This window comes from Mus caroli, chromosome 11 (genome assembly GCF_900094665.2).
Source record: "Mus caroli chromosome 11, CAROLI_EIJ_v1.1, whole genome shotgun sequence".
Taxonomy (NCBI): Eukaryota; Metazoa; Chordata; class Mammalia; order Rodentia; family Muridae; genus Mus; species Mus caroli.
This window is the reverse complement of record NC_034580.1, coordinates 30,393,908-30,405,089: the sequence shown is the minus strand read 5'-3', so window position 1 is coordinate 30,405,089 and position 11,182 is coordinate 30,393,908.

Genomic DNA, 11,182 nt, shown 5'->3' with positions numbered 1-11,182 from the left:
GCGTCAGTTTTTTCCAACAGTCTTAGCTGGGTTTCTATTGCTACCACACAGCCCTATAACCAAAAGCCACTTGGGGAGGAGAGGGTTCACTTCAGCTTATGGTCCTACACTACAGTCCACCATCAAAGTTGGCAGGAACCTGCAGGCAGGAGCTGATGCTGAAGCCATGGAGGAGTGCTGCCTACTGGCTTGCTACTCCTGGCTTCCTCCGCCTGCTTTCTTACAGCACCCAGAGCTGGTACCATTCACAGTGAGCTGGACCCTCCCATGTCAATCGGGAAAATGCACCACGAGCCAATCTGATAGGGTCATTTTCTCTATTGCAGTTCCTTCCCAAATGACTCTCTCTTGTGTCAAGTTGATAGAAAAACCAGCCAGCACACATACAGTTCTTAAGTGAACATCCCCATAAAGAAAAGAATCCCTCAGGGCTCACCATTAAGTGGATGAGAAGAGATGGTTGTGGTAGTGCCAGAATTCATTATGATTAGCTTTTATGCAAATCCCCAGTGCATAAAAGACACTCTATTACATTTAACTAGACAGCCAACTATGTGCAATAGTTATCCTCAGGTTGAAGATAAGGAAACTTGACCAAGACTGTAAACGCTTACCTATCAAGGTCAGAAGTGACAATGCAAAGGATTGGTCAGCCTATTATTAGAGTGCCTGAGAAGCAAGCTGCCTAGATTGTTTGGTAGGTTTCCTAAGACATAGGGAGGATGGTATCACAGGAGAAAATTCAGAGTGTCACTGAGACATTTGGGGCTGTTTTATATGTGTATATGACGTATTTGATCATTTTCACCATCCCATTGATCACCACTTGGCTCCCTCATGAAACCCAGCAGTTGCCTCTCCTACTTTCATGTCTTTTGGAGTGTATGACTCACTGAGTTTAGAGTTGCATGTACAAATATGGGTGATGGCTTGTTTACCAAAGCATGAACAACTTACCAGTGGTTACACCACTGAAGAAAATGACCCACCTACTTCCAGCAGCTGCTGAAACATCAGTGGGGGCTGGGATGTCCTGAGACCCTCCTCCATGATAGGACATGAAGAAACCTAATATGGTGCAGTGTGGTCTCTCTTCCCCCACCCTGGAACCTGCTTGCTCAAGGGTGGAGCTTCCTGCTCATTCGTCCTGCCACGCCTACTGCTGGACCCTGTTGCTTTGCTGCTTGGAGCCACACACGTGTTCATCCTGCTACTGGATCCCGAGATTGTTTGGTGGGAAATCGGGTTCCCTCCCCCTTCCTTTATAACTGAGTGTCTGAAAAAAGTAAAATTGAGCTTTGATCAGAATGTTGTCTTAGCTGCAATTCTTTCTCTCGCCGCCTAGCCCCTCTTCTCTTCCAGGTTTCCAAAATGCCTTTCCAGGCTAGAACCCAGGCTGTGATCTGCTGGCCGGACACAACAGTTCAGGTCTTGTGCATGCAGTACGAGCTGCTGTGAGTTTGAGTGTGACAGCTATATCTATTCTGTAGCGCTCCTCCCCATCCTCCAGCGATGACATTCTTTCTTTCCCCTCTTCAGAAAATGCTTCAGAGCCTTAGAATGGGTTATAAGAGTGCTGTATCTGGGGCTGAGTCAATGGCTCTGACTGTGTTTTAGCCAGTTATGGTCTCCATTAACCACTGCCTAGTGCAAAAGGAAACTGCTCTGATGAGAGCTGCTGACCATAGTGGTCATCCGTGAATATAAAGATGTATGTAGAGGGCAGTGGGACAAAAGTTTGCAAATGAGCAGTAGTAGGGTCTAAGACCTCCCCATCCGTGAGCTCTTGCCCAGGTTTACAGGACTAGGCTTGAGCTCCCTCCATTTAAGTGGCCCTCAAATCCTATTAAATATGGCCACTTAGTCCCATAATACCCATCACACCACGATTGTGCCAGTGGGCACAACTTGCCTAGCAAGCTATTTTAAATTGTAGGATCCACTTCTAGGTAAGACCTTTGATGGCTTTTCTCTCCCAGCAGTCAGCATAGTGCCTTCAGGCATGATAATGGTAGCCAACAAGAAGAACCTTCCAGCTGGGTCCCAGCTTGATTTCTTGCATTCTGAAACCAGTGTGTGGTTTCTTCAGCAGTTGACTCTTAGTAGGCAGTTCTGTTAACCAACCAAAAGCAATGGCAATAGTATGCATTGGGTGTGAGGTCTCCCTGACCAAAGATTCATAACGAGGTATCCCACACTTGACACTGAGAGTCTCTGTTAACCACTTGGTTTCTTTGGGGGAGTATTATTTACCCACATGTTAATATATAATATTATAACATATAAATTCTATAATAATATATATTGTATGTATATAATATATACATATATTACATGTACATATATATATTTAATAAGATTATAAATGAATAGATACCCATTAGGTTTTGTAGTTTTTGTTTTTGTTTTTGTTTTTTTTAATACATCTTTGGGTTTGGCTAATCTTTCCTCATACCCTGTTCTCTTTCCTGTCTCTAGAGCACTCTCATCCTTGCTTAAAGATCTTCATTTGTAGTGCTCACAGCCTGTTCATAGCCCAGGGACACAGTCCTAGTGTTCTCTAGCCAGTTTCAGTCACCCATCGTCAGCAGTAAAGACAATGAAAGAGCCATATTAATAATAGAAAGCAGAAAAGGATAATTTAGTATATGTGGCCACAGTGGGAAGAGGACAGACATATCTGGGGATGCCCTCTGTGGTGGTTTGAATGAGAATCCTCTCTAGACTTGAATAGTTGGTCACCAGAGAGTGGCACTGTTTGAAAGGATTTCGAGGTGTGGCCGTGTTGGAGGAAATCTGTTGGCTTTGAGGTTCCAAAAGCTGGAGCCAGGCCAAGTGGCTCTTGTCGTTCTGCTCCCTGTGGATCTGGATGTAGAACTCTCAGCTACTTCTCCAGCACCATGTCTGCCTGTGTGCTGCCCTGCACCTGCCGTAGGATAGTGGACTGTCATGGTCTGTATATGCTTGGCCCCAGGGCGTGGCACCATAAGAGGTATGGCCTTGTTGGAGAAGGTGTGTCACTGTGGGTGTGGACTTTAAGACCTTCAGCCTAGTTTTCTGGGAGCCAGTCTCGTAGCTGAGTTTGGAACAAGAGGTGGAACTCTCCTGCACAATGCCTGCCTGGATGCTGCCATGTTCCTGCTTTGCTGATAGTGGACTGAATTTCTGAACCCATTAACAAGCCCCAATTAAATGTCCTTTATAAGAGTTGCCTTGGTCATGGTGTCTGTTCACAGCAGTAAAACTCTAGGACATGGACTATATACTTCTGAAACTGTAATTAAATGCTTTCTTTTATAAAATTTGATGTGGTTGTTGTGTTTCTTCACAACAGAAGAATACTGACTAAGACAGCCTACAAGTCTTTTGGAGTCCTGAAGTGAGGTTAAAGTTTAAATAGAGGGCCAATGAAGAGATACACATATCTAAGTGGTCTTGATGTCTTAGTTAAGGTTTTGCTACTTGTTGGACCAAGCATATACAAACCATCACGCTTGGTCAAGGTGTGATCTGGCCCTTGACCTACTTTATTTGGGTTTCCATATCATTGTGATCCAACAAGTTGTTAAATCTATGACATCTCTTTCTGGTACACGAATTTTCCCCTGTAGCTGAGGCTTTTTTCTGTCACTTAGCATGAGATTCCTAGGGAAATTCCCACCAACGAGAAAAAGCTGGAGGTCCATTGTTTCAATAGTCTGAAGGTAACATCAGAGACAAGTCTCTCTTTAGAATATCTTTGTTTCTGCCAGGTTTATTTTACCTCCTCTCCCACCCCTCCCTGCATTCATGTCACTACCCCTCCCTCCTCACTGTCTCTATCCCTCCTCCCTCAGACTCCTAGTTCTAGCTTCCTAACTCTATAAGCTTTCTAAATTAAACACACTGAGAAGTCAAAGCCACAGTCTCTACACCTGGAGAAACATCCATTATTTGACTGGGCTTCCTCATTTGGTGTAGTATTGTCCAATTTCTTCCATTTTCCTACAAACTCCTCAATCTGGATTTTCTTTACAGTGGACTAAAATTCTACTGTTTATGAACCACAGTTTCCTTCCCCACCCATCTAGGATCATTCCATTTCTAGTGATTGTGACCAGAGTCATGCAAACGTGCTCGTGCGAGCATCTCTGTGGTGAGATAGAGTCCTTTCGGTGAATGTCAAGTAATGGTTGAGACCTCCGTGCTGATTTGTATCGTGGCTGCAGGAACTGGTGCACTGCTACCAGCAGTGAATAGAAGGTCTCTGTCCCTGTGACCTCACTGGAAACTGTTGTCAACTTCCTCTTGATTAACAGATATTCTGACTGGAGTGCTGTGGAATCCAAAGTATTTTTAATTTACATTTCCCTGGTAGCTATATGGATGTTAAACACTTGCTAAAATATCTCTTGGCCATTTATATTTCTGATGAGTACTCTATTGAGTTTCTTTGACCATTTTTTTTTACATTGGTTTTTGTTGTTGTTGTTTTCTTAGTGTTTAGTTTTGTTCTTTGTATATTCTGCATGTCAATTCCTCAATGAAGGTGTAGCTGGCAGAGATTGTCTTCCACCCTACAGGCTCTCTTCAGCTAATGACGTTCCTTTTGCTGCATAGAGGCTTTGAGTTTCATGAGGTCCCTTTTGCCACTTTTTGGCTTTATTTCCTGAACAACAAGAATCCTGTTCAGAAAGTCCTTCCCTTTAACTCGGGGTTGCAATGTCTTCCCTCCCTCTTCCCCAACACTTTCAGAGTTGAAAGTTTATGTTTAGGTCCTCATGATCTATCTGGGGTTGATTTTTATGCAGTTAGAGAGAGATGTTGATATCTGATTTTCCTAGCATTATATGTTGAAGAAGCCATCTTAATACCCATTTTTTAAAAAAACGGCTTTGTCAAATATTCGGTAGCTATAGTTACACATTAATATGATAGGCTCACATCTCAGTCCTGATTCTAGTTTATTAATCTACATGTCTGTTTTTGTGTCTGGCACTATGCTGTCTTTATTTCTAAGGCCATGTAGGATAACTAGAAATTGAGTATGGTTTTATCTCCAGCAGTATTCTTATTGCTTAAGTGTGGCTTCAGCTATCCAGTGTCTTGTGTGCTTCCATATAAATTAAAAAAAATTTTTTCTGAATTCTCTTCCCATATCCTGAGTTGAGTTTCTTCCTCTGTTCAGCTATTTGGTTGCTTTTGGGAATTCCCTTAGGAGTGTACTTATGTCACCTGTGAACTCCATGGACATATTTATTTATTTTTTGTGGATTATGAAAAGCTTATTAATAACTGAAATACATACTCCTTAAAAATAACCACCTCAAATGTATAGAAACACACACTATCTTCTATTCTCGATTTGATCGAGGCCAGGAAAGGAGATTGCAGCACCATGCACAGACTCATAGTTCTGAGAGGGGCAGTGCTCATTTGAGACAAGAAAATGAGAAGACACGAATTCATTTCAGTGACTTAAACACTAAGCAGCTGGCCCTCAGAGAGGCTGACCTTCCACTGTACCGCTAAAGCACATTCAGGGGTAACGAGAGGAAACTCCAGTGGCACATTTATACAAAGGTGATCACACAGTGACAGCTCAGAAATAGTCACCAGGAAATATCAAGACACAGTTCATGTTTGCAAATGACGGACAGCTTTGAAGTTCATTTCTGACTATCTTTCAGTAGCCCCTCCTAATACCCCTCGATCGCTTTTATGAAGACTCTACTACAATTTCATAAATATGCCCCAGATATAATGCACATAGAAGTGAGTGAATGCATATCAGGAGACCCTCATTTCTTGGATGTGGATAAAAAAATATATAGAATGGAATTCTGCTGTAGGAACACACTGGAAAGCACTCAAAAGAGAATATCTAAGCTCTCAATCCAAAGTGGGGGGAGGGGGGTATGAGGCCTGTTACTTGAGTACAGTTTCCACGGCTTTGGAGTAGTTACATTTTAAGGCATGGCTTCAAGGTGCTGCCTACACCAATTTGAATGGAGTTCAGAGCCACAGATGACGATCACAATAAGGCACAGACCTGTTGAATGGGCTTAGTTACAGTCTGTACACCCAGGTGGCTGTATTCCTATTTTTAAAAAAATTATTTATTTATTTATTGTATATAAGTACACAGTAGCTAGCTGACTTCAGACACTCCAGAAGAGGCCATCAGATCTCATTGCAGATGGTTGTGAGCCACCATGTGGTTGCTGGGATTTGAACTCAAGACTTTCAGAGAAGCAGTTAGTGCTGTTAACGGCTGAACCATCTCTCAAGCCCCCATGGACATGCTTATAATTATTGTTTTTATTTATTTTTCTGAAGTTTCTAATAGCTCTCATGAGGAGTTATTTTGGAATTGGTAATTTTTGGAGTTGTCTTAGTTTTTCATGTTTTTTTGTTTGTTTGGGGGCTTGTTCATCTTGGGGTTAAATTGTTAGTTAAGCCTTTGTTCTCTCTCTCTCTCTCTCTCTCTCTCTCTCTCTCTCTCTCTCTCTCTCTCTCGTTGCCTTACTTCTTTGGGTGGGTGCATTTGCAGTGTTGAGGAGAGACTAGCTTGTATCGCATTGAGGTGATGGCTTCCTCTGTTAGATTGCTGCTCAGGACACCAGGCCCCATCCCCAGGCCTGCCTGGAGAGGTGAGTACTATCTGCATCAGTAGCCACTATCCATTAGGAAGTCCGTTATAAAAATAGAGCGGCATCTGTTTTCCAAACAGTCATTCCTTAAACACCCATTGTTTTAAAGAGTGATGGGACCCTGTGTACCAATATATCAGTTACCGAGGAAAGAAAAATTGCAGAAAGCAACCACAGTTAGACTAGTGGTTAGTGTTAAGTTGCTAGAAAGTGAGGGGCGCATAGAAGGGTAACTGCAAGAGATAAAAAAAAAAGTGGGTGACGGAGATATGAGGATTTGGATTAAAGAAGTAGGGACTGAAAATAGAGGAGTGGAGGTCAGCACGCAGACTGAACAGTCTTACCCCTCAGCAGACTGAGTGCAGAGACCAGTAAATGAGGCTGGCCTTTGTTTTGAGGAGGTAAAAGAAAAAGGAAAGGGTATGAAAAAAAGGAAAAGCAGGGCAGAGATGTTGCTAGGCATCCACAATGTGTGTGTGTGGTGGGGTGGGGGCACAGGCTGGCCTGTTGCGCTGACCTGTATTATATAAGCAAGGGGTATGCAGTGGGGAATGAGAGATGAGTTACAGAAGCCAGTGGCTGGCTTGGGTGTTTGGGTGTCATCACCCGTTGGAGATCCTCTGAGTTGTCGTCCCCTATGACTGACTATACTCTTGACTTTCACCCATCAGTTTCTTCCCTTGGAGCTTCTCAGAGCCACACCTGTATGAAATTCACTTCTGGTGAGACCTGGCTCTGCTCCGGGAGCTGAGCTACATCCTCAGCCTGCTGCTGAGGCTCTCAGTGCACTTCTGGTTCACTTATCCGGTGACCCAGGGACAATGCCGTGCAGCTTGGGTTTAGGAAATTCTTTTTTCCCAAACAAAAACTTACACATTTAGACAAATTAAACCACAAATGGACACTGAAGAACAGGCCTGACAAGAGAACCTTATACTTCCAGCTTCTGGTGTCTACTCTAACACCCTTGGAGACAAAAGCTACTGGGCAGATGATAGGAAGCAACTTTGTTATAAGCAGTGTGGTGCCTTCCAGGGTTTTGCTTTTGCTTTTGTTATTGTTTTGTTTTTGGAAAGCCTAAAATTCTAATGGAAAGTGGTCTCCGAGGAAATTCTGTTTTTCTTTACAAAATAGTGATTATCTTGGCCATTTGACAATCCAGCTACAAATGTAACCAGGGTGAAGATTTACAGAGGGATTTGGAGCCAGTGTACTGTTTAAGAGAAGCCCAGCCAACCGAGTAAAGCTGGGAGCAGGGGAGGTGCACCCCAGGAAAGAGCACACCAATCTGTCCAGTGCCAGATGGTCAGCCCTGAAAACACACATACAAGTAACATTATATGAGCTCAACAGGTTATACTAAGGAATATATATGTATATACAAATGTGTGTATATACATATGTGTGTATGCATGCACTAACAATGAAAAATGAAGCCCTGAATGTGAAGGAGATAGGGGAAGGGTATAGAGAGGGCTAGAGGGAGAAAAGGAAGGGAGAAGTGTTATAATTAAATTACCATTTCATAGATAGACAGGTAGATAGATAAATAGATAGATAGATAGATAGATAGATAGATAGATAGATAGATAGATAGATAGACAGATGGATAGAGAAGCAGGCAGATAGGTAGATAAGTAGGCAGATAGGTAGGTAGATAGGAGGTGGAGAAGCAGGCAGAAAGGGAGATAGATGATAGATTAGATAGATAGATAGATAGATAGATAGATAGATAGATAGATAGATAGATAGATAAATAGGTAGGTAGGTGGATGGATGGATGGATGGATAGATAGATAGATAGATAGATAGATAGATAGATAGATAGATAGATAGATGGATAGATAAGAAGAAGCCTGGTGATCACTGGTAAATAACATGCAGGACTCAGTGTACAAGTGCTGATGTGAACAGAAAATAAGAGGAATTATTTCAGTTTGAATGAGTACTTCTTATTCAAACATCCGTAAGTAAGCTACCAAACATGTATTCATTTATTTGAAATAAAATCAGCCATGTAGCCCAAGCTTATGAGTTTGTTTTACACTTTCATAAAGAAAAGCATGTTTTGAGGCAAAGTATCGGACACACATTTCTCAGCATCTGTGAGACAGAGGCAGAGGATTTTTGAGTTTGAAACAAGCTTGGGCTACGTGGCCTCTTTATACACACACACGACCTCTGTACATGTACACACACACACACACACACACACACACACACACGAGCATGCACCCCACCCTGCACACACATAAAAGACAAAGTAGTTGTCTGGGTCAAATGTTATGGCCCTGATTTATTCAGTCTAGAGTGGGCCACTAGAAGAGTCTGCAACACAGATGGCAAATAAATTATGTTTTTTTTTTCTAAGTGACGTGTGAATGGGAGGGAGCTAATGTGTCTTAGTGTGTGCTCTAATCTTAAGTATGACGTGATTTAACCTAAATCATGCATCTTAGACTATCTAAACTCAGATCTAACCTCCATAGACAAAAAGAGGCCTGGGCAACTTTCACTGGGCATAGTGGATAGCTATTACTTTCTAAATATCTTATTGTTTGTATTTTTGAGATTTCATTTATTTTTCTTTTATGTATATGGGCATTTTATCTGCACACATGTTTGGCCAGCAGCAGTCAGAGGAGGATGTCAGATGCCCTGGGACTGGGATTAAAGATGATTGTGAGCTGCCGTGGGTGCTGGGAAATGAAGCTGGGTCCTCTGGAAGAGCAGGCAGTATTCTTAACCATACATCGTCTCTACAGCCTCAAAGCCTTCATTTTGCATGATGGTAAAATGCACATCCAAAGTTAAATCTGCAAAACGGTAAGCAACTCATACTCCTGCTTCCTCCTCTCTCACAAGGATCCATGTTTGATGTGATCTTACGGCGCCTCTCCCTGTTCTCATTTCCTAAAAGGTACAGGTGAAAAGGCCAGCTCAGGAACTTTGGGAAGGCCGTGAAACACTCACCCCTCCAGAAGGGAAAGGCTAATTAACATTCCTCAGACCACAGGGTGGGAACAGACCAGTGGGTGGGGACACATTCCGCAGGACTGACCATTGCCCACCTTCAGACAAGGGAAGTCCTTGTCACCTCATTCCCTAAAGACCAATCAGTTTAAAGGGTGCACTGTTCCGCCAATCTTATTGTGCCTAGTTGTTGATCTATTCTGCCTCTGGAAACCATATAAAAACTCACAGAATAGGCGCTGGTGATCGCTACCTCTCCTTTAGGTCAGGGATGACCCCAATGCACTGGAACAATAAATTCCTCTTGCTTTTTGCATCGACCCCAGGCCCATGTGGTTCACTCAGGGGGTCCCCTGCAAGCTAAGGCTCCCCAGAGACATAGGTACATAATCACAGTCTTTCTTAGGTAGAGATATAGTCCCAGCAACAGCTGAGAAGAATGCTAGAGAGGGCCACAGATACTAAAGTTCATCTGTCCTACACAATCAGCCAGTTACCTGACAAGGACTTGTAGAGAGCAGACTCTGTCTTCCTGAACCTCTCAAGAGTGACAGAGGGCTCACTACAGCAGGTGAATCAGGAAGAAACCCATCAGATGGATGTTGGCACTTAAAATCAGGTGAGTCATGAGTTAACCTCTAGCTGCTTCATGTAGAGATAAAACAAGAGACACCAACCACTGAATCAAGGAAGAAGTCACTGAGAAGTGCTTTATTATTATTATTATTATTAAAACTTTTTTACAGTCCAGACTTTATCCCCATCCCGGTCCACCCTCTGACTCTTCCACATCCCACATTTCCTCTCCCACTAACCCCCATCTCCAAGAGGATGCCCCCACCTCCACCCCCACCAGACCTCCCTGGGGCCTCAAGTCTCTCAAGAGTTAGGTGCATCTTCTCTGACTGAGTCCAGACCCAGCAGTCCTCTGCTGTATATGTGTTGGGGGCCTCATATCAGCTGGTGTATGCTGCCTGGTTGGTGGCTCAGTATCTGAGAGATCCTGAGGTCCAGGTTAATTGAGACTGCTGGTCTTCGTATAGGGCCGTCCTCCTCCTCAGCTTCTTCCAGCTTTTCTGTAATTCAACCACAGGCGTCAGCAGCTTCTGTCCATTGGTTGGGTGTAAAAATCTGCATCTGACTTTTTCAGCTGCTCGTTGGGCAGTCACGATAGGCCCCTGTTTGTAAGCACACCATAGCATCAGTAATAGTGTCAGGCCTTGGGGCCTTGGAGAAGTGCTTTAAAGAAGAATTTTAAAACACTTTACGATGAATGAAAGAGAAAATAGTAAAACTATGAGCTATAGCAAAGCGAAAATGCTCCAGGGGAAACCAACAGCCACGGATACCTGCATTTCAAAAGAAAGGTCTTGTGGTGGAGAGAAGGCTTGGTGATTTAGAGCAGGTTAGGACCAAGGTGCAATTCCCAGCACCCATATAGTAGCTCAAAACCATCTGTAATTCCAGCTCTGGGGGGACCTGACACCTGCTTCTGGCCTTTGCAGGTACCCTGCAGGCATGCATGTGGTGCACAGACAAAATACCTTTATATATAAAATAAGTTGTTTTTTTTTTTT